Raw genomic sequence first — 22,379 nt, forward strand, 5'->3', positions numbered from 1 at the left:
ACCTCTCTCTCCCCAGCCTTCAGCCCTCCTGCAGCATCCCTCACTTCCCAGTTTGTAACCCTGGCAAACTGCCTCCCTCTGCCTGGGTTTTCTTGTCTGAGAAGCAGAGGTAACAATCGACTCGTTTTGGAAGTTAAATGAGAAAATGTATGCGGGGTGCTTAGGACGCTGTTTGGCACAGAGTAAATGCTCACACCTCTCCGCTCCCCCTGAGCCACCAGTAGATTCGCCACGGCGGTGGCAAGGAGCTCCTTCTGCTTGGAGGAGTTCCTGTCCCTTCCCCTGCCCCCTGGCGAGCACCAGCCCGGAGTTCAGCATCCACGGCCTGATTAGACTTTCTCTTCTCCCCAACCTGCCTTTCCGAACAGATGCCTCTTCCTTCCAATCAGTCCCTCTCTGCTGCTGCACCCGGAGTTCCATCAAAGGACCCTGATTTCCCTCCCATCGCCCGAGCCCATCAGACAGAATCCGGCTGCCAACCGAGGTTGACCTGCCTCACCCTCTGGGCCCTGCGCTGGCAAGGAAGCCGAGCCTGGTGTCACAGCCCCACCCTCCCCAGCCCTTCCAGGAAGCACACACATCCATTCACACAGACGCGGATAATCCATGCAGGCAGATGGGAATCCAGGCAAGGATAATCCAAAAACAGGAGAGGACCCAAAAGCCATTTTTATTTGGCTTTGAAATGCATTCGATGAACTTAATTTTTGCCCCCCCTTGCTACAGATTTCACTTTTGAATCCTCTCCGACGTCAGCTAATACTGAAATGAGTTTGCCTGCCCTGGGCACCCACTGGGGGCGTGACCCCGGCGTGCATCTAACAGTTTGAAATTGGCCGACACAAAGAGCCAGCCCCTGTTGGGATCCAGGGGCCCAGAGGGCACAGCAACCCCAGATATAGACACTGAAAAGGTCTGCAGCGGTCCTCGGGTCGGCTAGGCCCCTGCCCTGCCCCACCATCTGCCATCGGGCCCGCTCTGGCGGGGCAGCTCTGTCTCCGGAGAAACAAAGAACAGCTTCTCCCCGCCACCACGATCACACATGGGTGCACCTGCACACGTGCACACACGCACACACACACACACACACACACACACACACACACTGGCCCAGCTTTTCCCAGGAAAGAACCAAAATCACTTCTCACACCTGCAGGAACGTCTCAGAACCCTGGTGGGGGGCAGAATTCCTAGCATTTCCAAGAGAAGTGGGAACTCCCACTCACTCCTCCATCTAAACTTTTCTCTGGCCACTGGGAATGCTCACGCCTTCTGGGTTGAGGAAGAAACGGATGTGGAGGCACATTTGTATCTGTTAGGAGCTGGTTCCCCTGAAGTACGTTACTCAACCTCTCTGAGCCTTAATGTTCTCTGAACGACGGGTGGCAGTCCCCACCACCACCATTACGGTAGTTAACGTTAGTTGAACACTTGCTACCTATCAGCCTCTATTTGCAGAGCTTTCCCTATATTAACTCGCTGAATTCTTAACCCTCGAAAACAAGTATGACTGTTCCCGTTCTCTTTCTACACCGCAGACATGAAGCCTTACTAAGCAGCCCCCTATCTTCCAGAGCCAGGACTCAAACCCAGCGGGGTCCTGGCCTACAGGGGAAAACGGCCATCCCCATAGGCCCACGGTGTGGTAGGGACACAGGGACACGGAGAGGGGGACGAAGGGCCATCCCCTAGCAAGGAAGCCAGTCCTGTCCTTTGGAAACGACAGCAGCCAGCCGCTTAGGCCAGCTGGGTGACGCAGTAGGGAGCGAACACAGTGGCCCTCACCTCCTCTCGATTCCCATGTCCATCCGTCTTGAATGTTCCTTCAGTCATTCCGCACACTTCCACCGGAGCCCCACTGCACGCCAGGCTCCGAGGTAGGCCCTCGTGCTGTCAGGCTCCCCTGCCCCCCACCCCATTACTACAACCCAGAAAGCCCCACCCACCTAGGCAATGCTCCCGGAGGGGCCGGTTGGACCTCCGGACCCAGCCGTCAGGCCTGGGCAAAGCCAGAGGTGTTTGAGGGACGTGGGCATCGTGGCCTGCGGTGGGGAGCCCCTCACCGCCACTTGGCAACGTCCTTCTAGGAGGGAACCTGAGCAGGCCGGGTGCAAGGGTGACTTGTAGAATGCAGCTGGGCGGGGAGGCTCCCGGAGTGTGGGGCGTTCAGGGCACAGAGGCCCGAAGAGCAAACAGAGGACCAAACAGGAAGAGAGGCCACCTGGGTCGGCTCAGGTCATGATCTCGCGGTCTGCGAGTTCGGGCCCCGCGTCGGGCTCTGTGCTGACAGCTGGGAGCCTGGAGCCTGCTTCGGATTCTGTCTCCTTCTCTCTCTGCCCCTTCCCCGCTCGGGCTCTGTCTCTCGATCAAAAATAAATAAATGTAAAAAAAAAAAAATCTTTTAAACAAGGAACGGAGCCTCTTTTTCCAGCAGGTGCTTCCCTTGTCCTGAAAACTGTTCCCTTCAAATCCCTACTCAGACAGGATACCGAAGGGCTTTGCGGCGAGAGAGTCAGAAGACGTGTGTTTAACACTTGAACGTGTCACCTCTCAGTTAGCTGTGTGACCTTGAGCAAAGTCCTCCTGGGGCCTCAGTTTCCTCTCTGGTGAAACGCATCAGCAATGGTCCGCTTCTCCACCACTGTGTCCCTGGCAGACATTGCTAAAAGATCATTCATTCCTTCACAAAACGTATTTATCATCACAGGGTACCGCCCATGCCGTAGGTGGGGTCCTAGACACTGACTGGGGATACAATTTACAAGACAGAGCCGTTCTCTGCTCTTACTGGAGAGCTCGTATTCACTTTACTCACCGTGCCTCGATGTGGTCTCAGAATCCTTCTCAACACAGCCTTCGAGGCAGCCACTACCAATCAGACCAGCTTGAGAGACGAACTCCGTATTGGCCAGGGTTCCCTAGAGACACAGAAAAATAAGATACAGCTACGGATGTAGCTACAGACATAGATTTATAGAGATTTATTTTCAGGAATAAGCTCGTGCGATTGCAGAGGCTAGCGCGTGTAAAATTTGTAGGGCAGGGTCAGCAGGCCAAAAACCCAGGCAGGGTTTCAGGGTGATGACCTCGAGGCAGAGCTCCGAGTTTTTGGCTCTTAGGACCTTTGACTGATTGCTTGGTAACCGCTTGCAATTGCCCCATCATTGAAAGTAATCTCTTTTACTTAAAGATAACCGACCAGAGATGTTAATCCCACCTATCAAGTACCTTCACAGCAACATCTCGACTGGTATTTGGCCAAGAAACTGGGCACAGTAGCCCCGCCAAGTTGACACATAACCGTCGCAAACCCCATGTCCCCTCCCCAGGAATTATCTCAGAGCAAACGTTCGGCACTGACTCTGGGATTCAAAGCCTTTGATTTTGATTCTCTGTCATTCTCAGGATAGCATTTTCGGCTGGCAGTGGACGAAGTAATGAGTCCACTTAAGTCCCCGCAAGGGAAGTGAGGAAGGAGCATTTCTGGCAGGACCGTTTAGACAATCATGTCCACAGAACCCTCTCGGGGCGTTGTGTGAAAATGATCTGTTATTTGCCATCAACCAAGAGCAATTTCTTCTTGTTTAACCCAGAACTTGGGAGGGTACGGCCCTTGCTGTTTTCAGAAGGCTCTGTCTTAAGGCAACAGGTTTTTGCCCATGTTGGTGAGATCTTTCTCCCCGATACCTGCCCTTTCTAGTCGCATGTGGTTTGTGCCTATCTGAGCCAGGGAGGGGACAAGGAAAAAAAAAATACGAGCACGGCCGGGGGCCGGGTCCTAAGGTAGGGATGTGACAATCAGGCATAGTGTAAGCTCTGCTGCAGTAGTAAATATCCCTGGACTCTCGGGGACTCAACATCACAAAGGTTTCTTTCTCTCTGAGGTTATGTGTCCAGAGTCACTCAGGAGCCCAGGCTGATGGCGGTGCCACCACTTGGTGACGCTGCCATCCCAACATGTGGCTTCCAGTGTCTCCATGGTAAGGCAAGAGTGTGGAGAAGTCACCCACGCTTTTAAATGCCTTGGCCTGCAAGTGACATAGCTGCTCATATTCAATTGGCTAGGACTAGTCATGTGACCCTGTCTGACTGCAAAGGAGGCTGGGAATTGTAGTCTTCTATATGCCCAGGAAAGAGAGGGAAAACCAGATCTGCTGAAGGTCTCTCTTCTGATCCAGATGCAGGAATTTTAGTGTGGGGATTTTCAAGGGCTATTGTCCACAGCTCCAAAATCTTTTGTAATGCCCTTCCTGGCTCTCAATCTGGGGCCTGGGACACACCCACCAGCGGGAGTCCCCAAGCTCTTAGCTATTAACAAGAGGCAGGGCGTAAACATTTGCAAGTTAATTGCTCCGCTAAAGAATATATGAATTTGGGGCGCCTGGGTGGCTCAGTTGGTTGAGTGGTTGACTCTTGATTTCAACTCAGGTCATGATCCCGGGGTCGTGAGATCGAGCCCTGCGTCGGGCTCCATGCTGAGTGTAGAGCCTGCTTGGGATTTCCTCTCTCCCTCCCTCTGCCCCTCTCCCTCACTCGTGCTCTCTCTCTCTCTCTCTCTCTCTCTCAAATAAAAAAAGAAAAGAATACATGCATTAAAGTAAGTTCAAGGTTAACTCTACAATGGCAACAATGTCTGGGAGAGTGTGAACAGGATGGGCGTTAGAATAGGAACAAACCCCCGTGAGAGTGTTTCTTCCCTGGGGATTTGAATCTCCCCCAAACAGGCTGGAAACCACTGCTCTTTCCAGTCGCCTGCCCCCTGCAAAGCAACAGGATTTTGTGACCATTTGCAAGGCAACCGTCACGTCAACCAGTAGAACTGTGGTCCTCTGGCCACACTCGGGATGGGGCCACGAAGGGCAGAGACAGGGGCAGAGGCCTGAGAGTCAGGCCCGTCTTAGAATCCCGGCTCTGCTCAGCTTTAAGACTGTAGCCACGCCCCTCAACGTCCTGAGCCTCGGTTTCCCCCACTGTAAAATGGGGAGAAGAATGGCAGCCTGCCACAATTGTTGAGCGGGCAAAACAGGGACATGCCGGGGAAGCTCCTAGCCTGTGCGTGGCTCTCCCTTCCCCCCTTCCCTCCCCTGTCTGACGGCCACTTGGCATGAGACAGATGTGTTGCTGTGTGTCATCAGAAACCCGGAGGGCGCTGACACAGAGGGGTGTTTGGAACGCTGTATCGGGAGAAAAAATGGAAATGAGTTAAATATCCAAGTACAGCAGATTGGTTAAGTAAACTCATTCAGGTTGATGAAGACGCCGCTACCAAATGTTTCAGGGAAGCTGAAGTAGCAAAGGAAACATTGACAATACAATTTTGAGAAGGAAAACTCAGGGCGCAATATGGTATATGTGAGATAGCGTCAACTCCGCAAACACGGGAGTTCTGTGCCCCACCCCCCCACCCACGGAAAAAACGTGCTATGAGTCTTCGATGAGTCACGATCCTTTTCTTTACATTGTGTTTTGTTTCGGGTTTATTCTGTGTTGCAATTTCAATTTCTCATGTATTTAATTTCATATTTTCAGACATAACAAATTATAATGAGCAAAGTGTCCCTTTCTTTAAAAATGTGAATGCGGAGGGGCGCTTGGGTGGCTCAGTCGTTTAAGGGTCCGCCTTCCGCTCAGGTCATGATCTCACGGTTCATGAGTTCGAGCTCTGCAGTCAGCACAGAGCCTGCTTCAGATCCTCTGTCTCCTTCTCTCTCTGCCCCTCCCCTGCTGGCTCTCTCTCTCTCCTCTCCCAAAAATAAACATTTTTTTTTAATGTGAATGTGGCATTTCCACAGGTGCGGGTTGCACCAGTGTGTGTCCGAGATGCGGCTGTTAGAGGCTGGATGGCGGTGGGCGAGCAAGGCACCACGGGAAAGGCGCAGCTGAACTTGACCCCTTCCCGACCCTTTTCTAGCTGTGCGGCCTTGGGCTAGTCATTTAAATTCTCGGATCTCTGGGGTGCTCGTGGGTCAAATGGAGATAAGAATGCCTACCCGCCCCCCAAGGACCTACATAAGCCACCTAGCAAAATATTTGGCTAAAGGGGATGCTTAGTTTACAAAGACCGCTCCGGCAAGAGGTTGCACAGCCACAGACAGTGACGTGCAGCCAGCACAGAGCGTGTTTTGGAGGGAAACTCGACAGGACCTGCTGAGATGAGCTACATGTGGACTACGCAGAAGCAAACCAAGGGTGACTCCATTTTTCCAACCGAGCATTTATTCTCAATTGCAATTCTCTTGCAATATTCTCTCGGGCACTACAGAATCCAAAATATCATGCCACTCTTCCGCCCCAAACCAGCCGAGCTATTCCCGTCGCATAGAACAATCCAAGCCCCGTACGATGTGCCCGGTCCTCCCACCAGCAGCTCAGAACCATCCTCCGGGGCAGCTGCTGCCCCCCACTGTGTTTTAGGTGAAAAGACCAAGCTGGGGGGGGTGAAGTGGTACCCGAAGTAGCACGCCCTGTGACGGCAGATTCAGGACTTGGGGCTGACTTGTGGGTCCAGCTCAGACTTAATAAGCCAAGCTCGGTGGGGGCCTGTCCCCTGCGAGGCTGGACAGGTGTTGCTGGAATCGCGCTGCTGTCTACTCTGGCCCTGGTTTTACAGCGTCCCTCCAGCTTCTGCCTCCACACACGCACACGGACACACACACACCTTTGTGCACACGTGTGTGCACACGCGCGCGTGCACACGGACGCACAGAGACCTACACGCATTCGTGTGCACACACGTGTTGCATACGCTCCGTGCACGTGCATGCACAGACACCTACACACCTCCGTGCACACACGCACACGTGCACAGACACATGCACGCTGCCGTGCGCACACACACAAGACACGTATGAGCCTTTGCCCGCACGCATGTGCTGCAAACACACACATATAGGCGCACACACAGACGCATTCACAACTTCGTGCGTGCACACATGCACGCCCACGTGTGACGCGCACCCACGCTTACATACACACACATGCACACAAGCGCGCACACACCAATCTCCGGCGCCTTACACTCTGAGCGCGGCAGGGGGCTCGGCACGCCAGGCCGAAATAGCCACAACTCCTCCCGTGTCTTCAAACCTCGTGGTGCTTGTCTGTTAGTGGCGCCCGGACCTGCAGAACTGCTTCTGCAGAGGTTTTCTCTGAGCCCCTGCTGGGGCCGCGGTGTTCCCAAGACTCCTCGGGTGGGGTTTGGGGCATCACTGGGGTCCTTCCCAAGGCTCCTCGCGCGGCACCTTGCCGCGGAGACGTACGATGAATGCAGCGGGGGGCACCACGGACCTTTCCCGGGCTGCCCCCTTGGCCTGGTGTTCTCCCTGCCTGGCAGCTAAGGGTGACGGCCCTCGACCCACACTGCCCAGGTTCGACCCTGACAAACCCTCCCTCCACCTCCACGCAAACCAGACAAAATAATTCTCAGTCGGTGTCACTGTCTCCTCTCTCCTGGATCCATTGTTCTGCTTTAAAGCTTATCACAACCGGGGTGCCCGGGTGGCTCAGTCGGTTAGGCATCCGATTTCGGCTCAGGTCACGATCTCACAGTTTGTGAGCTCGACCCCCGCGTCGGGCTCTGTGCGGACGGCTCAGAGCCTGGAGCCTGCTTCGGATTCTGTGTCTCCCTCTCTCTCTGCCCCTCCCCTGCTCGCGCTCTGTCTCTCTCTCTCTCCCTCTCAAAAATAAATAAACATTAAAAAATTTTTTTAAAGCTCACCACAACCTATTTAGTGTTTGTTTTGCCTTCAGTCCTCAGCTTTGACCCCACTTCTTTCTTTCTCCCCTCCAGCCACTCGGGAGTTCCCGCCTGCATAAGTTATACTGCTTCCTCAGGACCTTGGCACATCCCTCTAAGTCAGAAACTCCGTGTCTAAGAATAAGACATCTCAAGTGAGAGGGGCCAGGCTTGGAACCCAGGCCCTCAGGCTGCCGAGACTGAACCCTACACCACTACACACGTGGCCTCCCTCCTCTCTTCTGCCCTCCCACGGCGCCATGGATCCCGCCTCCAGGGCATGTGCCTTGGGTGTATAAATATCTGGTGAAGGTCTGTTTCCCCCCGGACCGTGAACCAGCTCCACGCAGGCTGGGCTGAGGCGTGTTTCGCTCACACGACACCCCTGATGCCCAGCACTTAGCACTCAGTACACATTTATGAACGAATGGGTGAATGTCTGCCTGCCTCCATTACATACGCGATCCCCAGACCCAGGGACCATGTTTTCATCTCTGCATCCCCGGTGCTCAGCCAAGTGCCCAGCCCTGGAAGTCACCAGCGCGCTCACTGAATTGAAACTGACCGATTTCCAGCACATTCACCAGCCAGGCTACCTCACGCACCCACTGGCGTGTGAGTAGGATGACTACTACCCCCAAATACCCCCACCTGTTCGTGCCTCCACGCCTTGTTCCTTCTGTTCCTTCTTCCCAGGACGTCTTTCCTCTTTGTCCATCGGCTGGAAACCTCTTCACAGCCTTCAAGGCCTGGCATAAACAAGCCTCCTCCACCCGCCTCTTGGGGCAGATTTTGGGCTCTCTCCTCCGCAGGCCCACAGCAGGTGCATCCCGAGGTTGTGCCTTACAGGACGGTCTTGAGATTTTGTTTTTTCCTCCTAAACCGTGAGTCTCCTGAGGGCAGAGTCTGTCTTACTGTCTTATTCATTTATTTTTTTTAATGTTTTTATATATTTTGGGGAGACCGCAAACAGGGGAGGGGCAGAGAGAGGGAGACAGAGGATCCAAAGCAGGCTCTGCACTGTCTGCACGGAGCCCGATGTGGGGCTCGAACTCACGAACTGCAAGATCATCACCCGAGCCGAAGTCTGACGTTCGGCCGACTGAACCACCCAGGTGCCCTGCCTTACTCATTTCTAACCCCGACCCGGGGGCCCTTCCCAGAGAACGTGTGACGCATGAGATGAATAGATGAACAGTGATTCGGGCTGACCAGCCCTCTGTGCCCTCCTCCGTGGCCGGCATGCGTCTCAGGTTCTAAGGCCTAGGGTTCTCAGGGGGCGAGTGCTGTTGGTTCCAGTCTACGGAGGGGGAAACAGAGAACAGAGAGGTCAAGTTGCTTGTCCAAGAGTAAAAGAGAAATCCATCAGCCTTGAGTGGCTGCTGGTGGGAGGGGAGCTGGGAGGCGCCACGGTGGTCCCTCCCTCCCTCTGCACAGAGCTGCCTGGGCTCCCCAGCCTCTGTTCCAGAGCGCACGATGGGCTATGGGGTGCACGGCACCCTGAGAGCAGCCCCGAGGAAGAACACTGCTCCCCAGACATTCCTAGGCACCAAAGCCCGCCTCTGTTTGCAACAACCAGCAAATCCCAGGGCGTGCAGGGGTAAAGCCGTGCTTGGGCAGGAATTTGGAGCAGCCGAGAGGGCAGGAGGAGGGCTCTCTGGGAAGCCTAGGTGGCAGGTCACGATCTGTCCTCATGGGGATGCCAAGTCCCACAGAGCTCCCCATCCTGGGTGTATTTACAGGCCCAGGTGGTGAGGGACGAGGGCCGGTAGCCCAGTTTCCAGAATCTAAGCGGGTTCAGGACAATCTACCTTTGCTGCCGGATGGGGCGGGGCCGGGCCATGCAGGGACCGCGTGGGTACGAAGACAGGAGTTGGCATGGGCAAGCTGAGTGTCTCTTTCACTAGAGAAAATGAGCCTGGGACAAAGGGACACAGAAAACGGGGACAAACAAAACGTGAGCAGCTTTCCCCGGGGGCTCCCTTGACTCTCAGACCCCCCACGACTCCCTTCCACCTTCGGTGCCAGGCTCCTTCGGTGCCAGGCAGAGCGGGTGCCACGCAAGGTCGGGTGCCTTTGCGAGGTGGGGGCTGCTTGCAGAGAGACAGGGGCCCCAGGCCTCCCGCACTTGACATTTCTCTGCACCTCCAGCCTTCACGTCCTCACGCTGCTGTCCCAAACCACGGAGGACAAAGTGGCTTTAACAACACGAATGTATGATCCTACAGTCCTGGAGGTCAGCGGGCCAACACGAGTCTCACGGGGCCAAAGTCAAGATGTCAGCGGGGGCACCAGGGAGGATCTGCTTTCTTGCGTTTTTCTAGATTTGAGACGCTGCCCACACTGCTTGGCTGGTGGCCCCTTCCTCCTGTGCAGAGCTCACAGTGGCCAGCCGGGTCTCTCTCGAGCCTCTTTATTGTGACACTGACCTTCCCGCCTCCCTCGTCCGCTTCTAAGGGCCCTTGACATCACCTTGAGCCCCACCCCCCAGTCTCTCTACTTTAAGGTGAGCCGGTCCACAATTTTTATTGCATCATCTGCAGACCTAACCTAACGGTCACAAGTTCCAGGGTTTAGGATGGGGACGTCTTTGGGGGGCCCTTACTCTGCTAGCACACCTGTCACCAGGGGCAGCCACTACCTGGGGGGCACCTCCTGGGTGGCAGGCAGCTTCACACAGTCATTTCCTTCCTTCCTCCCAACAGCCCCGGGAGGTCAGGGGTATCACCCCTCTTTCCCGAGGAAGCGACTGTGGGAGAGCCAGGCCGCCTGTGACTGGTGGGGGCCTGGGGCACTTCTGCCTTCTTTCATTAAAAAAAGCTTTAAGGGGCGCCTGCGTGGCTCAGTCAGTTAAGTGTCCGACTCCTGATTTCTGCTCAGGTCATGATCTCCCGGTTCATGAGTTCGAGCCCCACATCGGGCTCTGCACGGATGGTGCGGAGCCTGTTTGGGATTCTCTCTCTCTCCCTCTTTCCGCCCCTCCCCTGCTCATGCTCTCTCTCTCTCTCTCTCTCAAAATAAATAAAACTTAAAAAAAAAAAAGCTTTAAAGGCCATGTTTTATGGCTGTACTGGTATAGGCATGATAGGCATGAATCTAACCAGGTTGGATATTCTTCTCTTATTTCTGATTTAAAAAAGAAATGAAGGGGCGCCTGGGTGGCTCGGTCGGTTGAGCGGCCGACTTCGGCTCAGGCCATGATCTCACGGTTTGTAGGTTCAAGCCCTGAGTCAGGCTCTGTGCTGACTGCTTGGAGCCTGGAGCCTGCTTCAGATTCTGTGTCTCCCTCTCTCTGCCCCTCTCCTGCTCGTGCTCTGTCTCTTTGTCTCTCAAAAATAAATAAACTTTTTTTTTTAAGTTAGGGGTGCCTAGGTGGTTCAGTTGACTGAGCGTCCGACTTTGGCTCAGGACATGATCTCACGGTCCGTGGGCTCGAGCCCCGCGTCGGGCTCTGTGCCGACAGCTCGGAGCCTGGAGCCTGTTTCAGATTCTGGGTCTCCCTCTCTCTCTCTGACCTTTCCCCCTTTCACACTCTCTCTCTCTGTCTCAAAAATAAGTGAACGTGGAAAAAAGAAATGAAAACATTTCATGGGCCCCTAAGAGTGCCGTGGGCTCTCAGCACTGTGTCCGCGGTGCCAGATGGAGAAGTAGACCTTGGAGACTGGCATAGGGATGCCCACGGGCACATGGCCAGGAGGGGGCAGAGCCACGGGTCACGCCTGGGGCTCCCCTGACTCCAAGACTCCAATTAGCCCACCACTCCATTAGTATCCAAACGACTCTGAGACATCGGACTCAGAGCCACACGAACACTTAAGATTATTTGGCCAGAGGCTCTCATTTTAGGGAGATCCGTGTGCCCAGAGAGGGATTACGACGTTCTCAGGGACACACAGCAAGTCAGTGCTGGAGCCAGGATGAGGTCCTGGTCTCCCGACTGTCCACCAGGGGCTCGTCCCTAGCCCTCTCTTTCTTCCGTGTGCCAACCGCTCTGACCTGAGAAGGAGCCCAGCTCCTCCCCCACCCTACACGCACACACTCATACACATAAGCACAGCCCTCTCTCTGTGGTCACGCACGCAATGCCAGTGTAAACCTTGGCCACTGCTGTGTTGACTGCTCTTTATGTTGTGACCTGGTTAGGAACCGCCCAATGTACTCATGTCACACATGGGGAAACTGAGGCCGGGCCAGGAGGGGTCTGACCCAAAGCCACTCTGCAGATTACCAGGAGCGCCAGCACTCTAGCCCAGTTCCCCAATCCCGTGCTCTCTGCCCTGCGGCCACCTCGCCCACACAGATTCTCTGCAGTTTATCACAGATGTCAGGCTCCAGCCCGAGGGCCCCCCCGCTGCCCTCACCCAGCCCACAGGGGCAACAGAAGACCGTGCGACCAGAAGGTTCCACAAGAGCAGTTGCCAAGTCCTCAGCGTCCAGACTTGGCACAGGGGCTGCCTCCGGCTCAGACCCAGAACAAGAAAAACCAGTTCCAGGAGGCCACCTTCCTGCCCTGACTTTGACGTCTGCAGTGGTTGGTTGCCCAGGCTGGGGGCACTGCGCTGAGCCTGGGGTTCAGGCTGCACGCTGCAGGCTGGCAGTGCCCCCGGCCAGAGACCTCTGGTTTCCCGCTGCACGTCATTGGTCCCCTCTGAGCCTCAGTTTCCCCACCTAGGCATGACATTCTGTACCTGCCTCTCAGGGTTGCTGTTGCCCTGGATGGGTGCATGGCACTTGGTGAAAGCAAGGTCAATGTCATGACTTTCACTGTAAGCATTAATGACAGTTATTGTGATATATGAAGGAGCCAGCGCTTAAGCTGGACCCTGAAGGCTGGGCGGTACGGTGGGGCTGGCAAAGGACCAGCACAGCTCCCTAGGGCAGGGCCAGGAGCCAAGGCCGGAGAGGAAGCAAAGACTGGGGCCCCAACTAGAGACCCCTGGCGGCCCCCAGCATCTCAGATCTTTCGCCTGCTGTCTCTACAGGTTCCCACTGAGAGAATGTACCTTCAAGATCTTGGTCTCAGGGGAGAATTTCCAACTTCCCACCCATGTTACAGATGGGAAAACTGAGACCCAGAGAACAGGAGTTACCTCCCCAAGGACACACGACTATTTTACAACGCCAGGACTCATACCCAGCGCCACCTGACTTTTGAAGGAAATGATTGATCACAATCCTTCCACTCGGCTCTCCTAGGAACGGTGTTTTTTCTTGTCTTCTGTTTTACTTCCAAGCCGTATCTGACACCTAACTCAACACAATTGACTTGTCCCTGTAGCCCCGAGAATAGCTCAGGGACAGCACGGATCGCGGGGCTCGGAGAGGGCAGCCAGCTCCAGTCCCGTGTCACTCCTGTCACCCTGACATAGCCCCAGCTCTGGCCACGACCATCCCAGCCCAGCTGCTCATTCCTACCTCAGGGCCTTTGCACAGCTCTTCTATCCCCACCCTCCACCCCCCAGAATGCCTTCCTTGGGCAATTACTTTGCAAAGCCACATCCCCTCCTTCCAGATTCAGCCCCTTCCGGCCTTCCCTGATGGTTCTTGGCCCTGAAGATACCAGCTCATCGCCCCTCGGTATTTAAACAAATTAAAGGCTCAATCGGCTGTATTCATTTGCTCTTGTCCACACGGTGACTTGTCTCTTCTCATTTATTCATTTGTGTATTCAACAGGTGTTTATGGAGGACCGACTATGAGCCAGACATTCGCCACACGCAGAGCCTGCCCTCCAGATGCGAACCTTCTCGTGGAGAGGGAGTCCCACAGGACCTCACTGCACTTGTTAGGTGCTGAGCGTCGCTGGGGGTTGAGCAGGGGCCTTTGTCTTTGGGGGCCTTCCCAGCCAGGCACCTTGCCAGCTAGGAAAGGGTCTCTCCCATCGCTGCCAGTACTGCTTAGACACAAGGATGCTGGAGGTCCCTGAGCCATCTTGCACCCCCCGGGTGGCCACCGGGTTCGGTGGACCGCAATCCCAGCTCTGCCACCTTTGAGCTGAGAGATTTGGACAGGGTCCCCTCCCTTGGGGGCCTCAGACCCTCTTTTGTGAAATAGCTCTAGGGGCTCCTAGCTCACCGGTTTGCTGTGGGATGGGGGCAGCATCCTGCGAGCGCCCGGGGCGGGGGAGGGACAGTTGCAAGGGGCGGGGTCCCTGAGCTCACCTCGGTGCGAAAGCAATGGCACTGGCGCATGGGTCCCCTCTGCGTGGATTTGGGGGTGTCACCTCCCTTTGTGCGGTCTCTGTGTAGCACGAGAGGGTCTGACCGTGGGCATCCAAGGTCCCTTTCAGCTCTGGGAGGCTCTGATGACCGGCAAAGCGAGCCCGCTGCGTAGAAACCGTGGGCTTCGAGGCTCTGCCCTGAGAGATTTGTGCTTCGTCTGTCCCCCCTGGGCTCTCGGGCAGCACTGGACATGGAAACAACGCCTCTGAAGAGGGAGAATGAAAGAAGCAGCCTTCACCCGTCGCCAGGCTAGAGGAACATGAAGCGAAACCATTCGGCAAACAGCCCCACCGCCTTGCATCACGGAGCCCGGGGTACAGGGCTGGGATACAGTCTTTAAATTATAGCACCCAGGAAATTAGAACTCAGAACAGAAAAGAACCGTGTCCCTGGGAAGCAGGGGAGGGAGGGACAGAAATGAGGGGGTCACACGAGGGGGACGTGAACAAGGAGACACGATTTATGCTCTCCCTTCTCCAAACTGGAAATATCCCCTCTCCTCCTCCCGGTTCCTAGTGACGGCTGATGCAGGGGACCCCACACTCTGCATTATTTGGAATTTTCTAATCAAGGGATATCCTTCTTTGGTTCAGTCTATCTTGTCTTAAGTTCCAGAACTCATGTGCTCGCCAAGTCATTCCCACCCAGATGGAGACTAATGCTGGCCACTTCCACATCCCATGTGCTTTCAAGCTCTTAGAACAATTCCTCCACCTCGTGCTATTAATTACGGTCCCCGGCCTCAGGGCCTTTGCACTGTGGGTCCTCTGCTTCAACTGTCCTTTCCCTACCTTGCTTACCTGTCAAATCCCTCAAGACTCAGGCTCTGGGAAGCCCTCTTCCCCCAAAGCCCTGGCTCTTTCCTCCTTGTTTCCATAGTAGCTGAGCATTTGCTCTGCTGTGATCCTTCCCCACTAGTGTGTTTCTGGAGGGTCCGGCTGGGCCTAAAAGGGCAGAGGGCAGGATATGTGTAGGTGTGAGGCTGCGTGTGCCAGCTGGGTAGGTTCGAGCCTCTTTGGTAGAACACGGGGGCTGTCTCTGCCACAGGGCTGTGCAAAGACTCAATGATGGAGAATATGGCTGGCACATAGTAGGTGCTCAGTGAAGCGCTCTGTCATCCATTTGTCTCTGCCTCCCCAGAGCCAGGCCCGGGTCTGGCCCCTAGCACCCTATGGATGCTTGGGGCACGGCCTCCAGCCCCTGACTCTGGTTTTCCTGGCTGCTTGCGCTGCATTCTCCCCTCCCCCCTCCCTCTGGGGCTCGGCTGGGACCCTCTCTCCACCTTCTGCACCAGGGCGGCTGTCTCTTTTCAGAGCATTGATTTGCAATCAGCCTCAACAGCTCTAATGGGCCAGCGAGGCCCCTGGCTGTGCTGAGTTAGCTCCATTTAGAGGCTCAGAGCTGTGGAACACAAACCTGTCCTGCCTCTCGAGGTCTGGCATCAGCTCTCTGGTGTCTGGGAGAGACCAGAGTCAGTTGGGGACCCAGGGCTGCCGCGGCTCCTCTCCCACAGCCCCTCCCTGCCGGCTCAGGGCTCAGCCATGTCCCCGCCAGGCCCCCAGCCCCTCCAACCCGACTCTCTGCTGGACCTGCATGGGCTGGAGGGGGTCTCTGCTTCTCTCCTTCCTGGTGCTCTCTTGAGAAGAGCACAGGATGTTGGGGCCCAAAGAAAAGCTGGTCCTCAGTGCACTTGAACTCACTGATCACCGTGACAATGTATATAGTAGCAGGTTTTATTGGTCCCATTTTACAAATAAAGAAATTGAGCTCAGAGGTCACACAGCAGTGCTTTCTAAACTTATCTGACCAGGAAGCCTTTCTCTCTTTCTCTTTCTCTTTCTTTTCTTTTCTTTCTTTCTTTCTTTCCTTCTTTCTTTCTTCTTTCTCTCTCTTTTCCTTCTTCTTTCTTTCTTTTCATGGAATAACCCAAAGCACACATTTCAAAACATACCATCTTGAGCTGGCTTATTTCTTACCCCAAAAACCAATCCAATGTATCCTTTTTAAAGCTCAGTATGCGTCTTCCCCTAATGCAGGGATTTCTTAACAAGGACTCCAAGGGCAGACGTCCCAGAATTTGCATGTGAAATAGTATGTGTACATGCATTTTTCTAACAGGGTCTCTAACTTCCAGGGGATCCTCAGAGGGACCTGGGAGACCCAGAAAGAGTAAAGAACCACGCCCTGGCTGGAGTCCCTGTAGAGAAGGCCCAGTTTTGATCTGGGGTTTTGTGGAAGTGAACAGAACAGCAGAGATGTGGGAAAGAAGGCCGTGAGTGGGGGAAATGGCCCGTGCGACAGCAGGGACGAGGGGACAGTAAACGGATGAGCTTGGCTGGAGCAGAACGGGTGTCTGGGAACAGTGACAAATGAGGTTGGGCCGTCAAAGGGACCTTGGAGAACTGGCCAAGGCATTTAGATTTGATAGGGGAGGCCATGGGGAGCCACAGGACATCCTGGAGCCTGCAGGTGGCAGCACAGGAAGGGGGCTGCAGAAGAGGTGGCAGAGAGCTGGGGGGGCAGTGGGAGCCACGAGCTGCTAGGATGGGGCTCCAGGGACAGCCTGACTCAGGGAGCTCGCCGTTCCGGGAAGGGCACGCAGGGCTGGCGACTGTCAGGAGTACCACGGGAGGAGGAGGGGCAGGAGAGCAAGGCAAGACAGCCCGGCTGGAGGCAAGGCCTTAGACATAAAGCTTCCTGGTTGGGTCCTCAGGTCCGTCATTTCCTAGCTGTGTGGCTCTGGGCAAGTAACCTAACCCTTCTGAGTCTCCTCGTCAAAAGGGATAACTCCACCTGCTCGGTAAGGTTGTGGAAATTGACTTAGATGAGAAACGGTCTCTGGAGCATTTCAGGCAAGACACGCTTCCAGACCTCGACCATGATGGGTTCTCTTCTGACCCATCAATATAGTCTATAAACACTTACCAACCCCTGCCACGCACCTGCACCAGGTGCCCTCCTAGGCATCCTAAGGTGTTTCTGACAATAACCCCATAGGCAGAGGGCATCACGCCCATTTGAGAGAGAAGAAAACTGAGGCACAGAGATTTCGACAGAGTCCGTGGTGATGTCTATTAAGGTTACTGTGAGAACTCAGAGGTCAGAGGGTCCGTGACAAAGGTGTGACCTCTCTCTGACACAGGGTGGGAGAAGCCACACTCCCTTGAGGGGATTCAAGGTCATACAGCTGGGATTGTGGGTGGGCGGGGTACTATCCAAGCATTTACAGTGCTTCCTGTAGGGATCTGGCTCACAGGAGGATTCTGACTTTTTGAGGCTGGGGCGGGGCCTGCTATCCTGTTCCATATCAAGGGTTTCTGGAAAATGGCTTTGGGGTAAAACAGATTTAGCCTCAGGCAAGACACTGAGCCTCAGTTTCCTCACCTCTAGGATGGGTCTTGCCCCCCCTGCAGGGCTGGTGCAAAATGGAAGGAGATGGGGCCCGCAACCTCGGCAGAGCCCAGGGCCTGACACGGAGTGGGTGCCCCCAAATAACGGCTATTATTACTTCTACTATTATTGGCCCTGGGCCCTCTGTGAAAGCTCTACCCTGAATGCAGGCGGCGGGTACGCCTCATACTTAACCCTCAGGACGCTCCCTCTGCCTCCACTCACCCCACCCCAGAGCAAGAATCAGGATGCACTCTGCCATCTCAAACGGCACCCAGGAACTGTTTCACGTTCAATTTCCCCATCAAATTCACAGGCACGTATCACATGCCATTATTCTACTTCCTAATGGTCTATGCAGTGGAATCGTAAGTAGGACATTTCTTCATGCCCTTGGCATTCCTGACTCTTTGAAACTCCCTTTCCAGGCCTGATCTCTTTTCTGGTGACTGCAGCATGACACATGATGGCCAAAATCCGGGCAGCACCCAGCCCTGGCCTCTGCTGGTCCCAGAACGTAAAGGAACAACAGTGACGCATCTCCTTGGAAAGCAGTGTTAGCCTCCCTTGGGTTTCTGTGGGGGTCAACCGTGGCAGTAGACAGGAGAAGAGGCTGGATGGGTGCAGGGCCAAGGTCAAAGACAAGAGTGACCTGAGTCCCTTCTCCGTACTGCTCACAAGCTGTGGGGCCTGGGGGCAAGATCACCTCCCCTCTTGGGAGCTTCAGTGCCCTCATCTATAGAAAAAGGTGACAGGGGCGGGGGGGAGGGGGGGTTGGGACTCGGTCGGTTGAGCATCTGACTCTTGATTTTAGCTCAGGTCATGATCTCAGGGTCCTGGGATCGAGTCCCACATCAGGCTCCACACTGAGCATGCAGCCTGCTTAAGATTCTCTCTCTGTCAAATAAAATAAATAAATAAAATAAAATAAAATAAAATAAAATAAAATAAAATAAAAATGACAATACCAGCCACACGGGATGGCAGAATCAGAAGCGTTGGTCACAGACTGTGCCTGTAACACCCATGACCACTATTTGTCGAGGTCATGTGAGTAAAAGGCTTGACAGAAGGTGCTGGAAGGGTGAGCTGGCACTTGAGGCTCTGCAGGTGGTATTCACTACGGTGGGTCCACCAGGGTCCCTGTGTGGCCTCGCCTTTGCTGTCTCAGATTCCTGACGGGGGTGGTGTCCCCAGTCCCATAATGTGCCAGGATCACCCTCCACGGAGCCGAACAGGGGCCCAGGGGGCGGCGGGGCCCTGGGGCATATTCAATATTTTACTGCCTGGGAAGGTGCAGCAGCGCCCTAGCGGAGTGGGGTGAGGTTGGCAGACCCTTGCAATACTCAGCATTAACTTCTAGTTCATAAACAGCAGAGAGGACAGAGGGAGTCCTGGGGGGGTGGCAGGCAGGCTGGTGGGGCTGGGGAAGTTCCTGTTCCCCGATGAGAATGGAAATATTTCAGCATTGAACAACCAGCGTGGACGTGGTGACGCACAGCGGCTGAGGGCACAACGTGGGGACCCTGAGCGTGACGGAGCCCATTGGAGGTCAAGGAGAGTGTGTCGAGGAAAGGCCCCCGGGGTAAGCGTAAGGAACAACCACCGGACCACCAGATTCTTACTGCGCACCCTCGGGATGAGTGGGAATTTGTCCTGGACCTCCTTATCCACAGCCCAGGCTCAGTCAGATGTCCCGTGTTCTAGCCCCCGCTAGACAGACGGGCCCTCGTTAGGCCTTGGTCTCCTCACCAGTCAGACCAGGATCCTTTTTTTTTTTTTTTGACATTTATTTATTTTTTAGAGACAGAGAGAGATAGAGCATGAGTGGGGAAGAGCAGAGAGAGAGGGAGACACAGAATCTGTAGCAGGCTCCAGGCTCTGAGCTGTCAGCACACAGCCCGACGTGGGGCTCGAACTCACAGACCATAAGATCATGACCTGAGCCGAGGTCAGAAGCTCAACCGACTGAGCCACCCAGGCACCCCCAGACCAGGATCCTTTTATTGCTGACACTTCTGGACTCAAAAGTCTACCCTCTCCCTCACGTGCGTGTGCAGGTGCATTTGCATGCATGTACGTGCACACAGGCACCTGTGGGTGTGTGCCTGCGCAGGGGTGCATGTGGAAAGGGCCACACCCTTCCCCGTCTCCCGAGGTGCCTGCACCCACCTCCTCCCAGCCTGGGGCTCCCCCTCAGGGCCTCACCTACCGCACCCCTCCCTGGAGTCAGCCTCCCCCTCGGAAAACACAGACCAGGGGAGGCGCCGGCAGCACGGAAGTCAAAGCCAGTCACTGGAAGATGGGCCTGTTTATTTGCATGGCACGCGTTTATCTCTGACTGTTCCACCACCCCCCCCCCCCCCCGAGCAAACCCCAGAGTTGTCAATTGGTCCTGCCGTCGCGAGAGGCCAGATTGGCGGTGCGCACATTCACAGAAGCCCAATATAGACTTCCAATTATCTTTTAATTTCCCTCCTGTCTTCATTTGTTCCTTTCACTTTTCTCCAAACAGACTCGGTGCGGGGAGGGGAGAGAGAGCTGTAATTGGTGGAGTTTGAAGCCAGCTCGCGGGAGCGTGGTGTTCGCCCGCAGGGTGCGATGAGACCTCAGGACAAAGCGGACCGCTCTCTCCCCACCGCCCTGCAGGGCCTCTTAGAGGCCCCAAGCCCTTGTTCTTCTGTCTTCCGGTCTTCTGACTCTCTGCAATAACTATATCCTCTTATTTTCTGTCGTCCTGCAGCTGAGGCCCTGCTGAGCGGAGGGTGAACTCCTAGAGGCGGCAAAGGACTCCTGGAGGCACCTTTCGTATGCAAACGAACCGGTCCAGGACTCAGCCACATCACCTCCTTTATCAGACTCTCGCCAGGCTCTCGGTGCACCGGGGCCATACTCCCCTGTCCCGATTACCCCAGGGCCAGGTATGAGGCAAATAAAGACGGCCTGCGGCCCCCTGACATTATTCACACTGTCTCGTCCACTCCTTCCCTTGAAAACCACAGTGACGCTCCTATTCTGTCCTCTTGCTCCACCTGCCTCCTTGCTGAGCCTGGTGCCTCCCCACGTGGCCCTGCATGGTGTGGGCTGGGGGACCCTCTTGGGACCGTGAGGAGCAAGTGTCTTTTCTGTGGCACGTGTCTCCCAGAATGGACAGCAGGAAGCCTCATTTCCTGCACCGTCTCACTGCTGCCCTCAAACAGGGGAAAGTCGCAGGAAATGCCACGCCAGGAGTCAAATCAGTGCCACCTGACACCCCGCCCATGCACACACGGCCTGCACCTGCCCGACACCCCAGCCTGCAAGTCTCTATGCACCATCACGGCTGTCGTAACCCTGTACCCTCAGACCTGCTACTTCTCTCCCCTCGGCCTTCCCTGTTCTGGCCACCTCCAGGCTCTAGGCCATCCTGGTGCGCTCTCCCACGGAAATGCTGGCGACGAGCACCGTCACACCCCACTCTCTCCCTGTTCAGCATCTTCTTCCCGAGCCAGCAGTCCGCCAAGGTCCCCCGGGGCCAAGGGCGTCTCTGTAACCTAGGTCACTGCACCAGCTCGAAGCCTGGTACACGGTGAGCACCTGGTGAATATTTGTTCCATCAGTCAGTCTACACGCCCTGCCCCTCCCCCGCCTCCCTTATCAATACTCAAGGCTAGACACCTTTTTCTGGAATACTTTTTTTTTTTTAATGTGTATTTATTTTTGAGAGAGAGAGAGACAGCAGGGGAGGGGCAGAGAGAGAGAGGGAGACACAGAATCTGAAGCAGGCTCCAGGCTCCGAGCGGTCAGCACAGAGCCCGACGCGGGGCTTGAACCCACAAACTGCAGGATCATGACCTGAGCCGAAGTCGGACGCTTAACCAGCTGAGCCACCCAGGCTTCCCTCTGGAATACTCTTTGGACCTCTATTCTGATGCCCCTGGCCCCAGCCTCCCTGGCTGTCCCTGGCCCATTGTACTTTGTCAATGAGTCACCTCATTAATTTTCCTCCATGATATGCTGTGGCTTAATCATACGTCAGGTACACATTCCATCTCACAGGTAAGGATATAAGTCCTCTCAGGGCGGGGACTGTGTCTCCTGCTCCCAGCAGCTCCCCAGCTACCCTCCTGCAAGTTTCCAAAGGGAGAGAGTGGTTGTCTGACTCCAAGGGTTTAAGCTGAAGCCACACAGAGAGTGCTCCCGTGTGGTGGAGACTTTATCGGGTGGGAGGCAGCATGCCAAAGGGGCTGACACCCAGCTCACTCAGAGGCATCTCAGAGGACAATGCCAGGTCACAGTATTGTCACCAAAGGGGCAGGCCATCAGTGGTCCCTTCTCCAACGGTAGGAGAGCCCCAAGGCTGCCCCTGCTACTGAAATGGCAGCTGGGCCAGCAGGGGCCCCCAAAGTCCTGGATTCACCGCCGGACAAATCACTTTTATTACCCTTTATACCTGGTCCTTCCCTTCCCAGAGGGAGACGAATGAACCGTGCAGCTAGACAGACCCAGTTTTAACTCAAGACTCTGCCGCTCGCTATCTACGTGACATGGGCACATCCCTCTGAGGCTCAGTTTCCTCACCTGTAGAACGAGGGTGATGATTGCACTTTCCCGTCCAGATTCCCCGGGGGAGACGAAATGGTTTTGCTTGTGCCGAGCACCCAGGGCCCGAGCACCCCGTGTTCTGTTACTCACCCTGATGAAACAAGTGGCTCACGCAAAGAAGAATTCTCTGCAGCCAAGCGGCAAAGCTGAGTGACTTTCCATTCCTAGCCCCGCGGAGGCCTCCTGAGATGACTGCCAAAACTGGGGACCTCCTGGGAGGTCCCCCAAACCTGCCAAATCAGAAAGTCTGGGGAGTATAGCTTGGAAATGTGCATTTCTGAATTTTTTTGAGGCTTATTTATTTTTGAGAGACAGAGAGAGAGAGAGCGAGCGTGAGCACGGGAGGGGCAGAGAGAGAGAGAGACACAGAATCCGAAGCAGGCTCCAGGCTCTCAGCTGTCAGCACAGAGCCCGACGCAGGCCTCTAACCCATGAACTGTGAGATCATG

General features: G+C 55.1%; 1 long non-coding RNA gene across 1 annotated transcript; it reads right to left on the reverse strand.

Moving 5' to 3' along the window:
* Window positions 1–570: 570 nt before the first annotated feature.
* Window positions 571–22,353, reverse strand: LOC128312741 (uncharacterized). Its single transcript, XR_008292433.1, has 4 exons — window positions 22,021–22,353; window positions 9,547–9,653; window positions 8,387–9,035; window positions 571–2,918 (listed from the first exon to the last, which is right to left on the reverse strand). It is a non-coding gene; the product is annotated as an uncharacterized LOC128312741 (long non-coding RNA).
* Between the last annotated feature and the right edge of the window lie 26 nt (window positions 22,354–22,379).

This window comes from Acinonyx jubatus, chromosome C1, assembly GCF_027475565.1.
Source record: "Acinonyx jubatus isolate Ajub_Pintada_27869175 chromosome C1, VMU_Ajub_asm_v1.0, whole genome shotgun sequence".
Classification (NCBI taxonomy): domain Eukaryota; kingdom Metazoa; phylum Chordata; class Mammalia; order Carnivora; family Felidae; genus Acinonyx; species Acinonyx jubatus.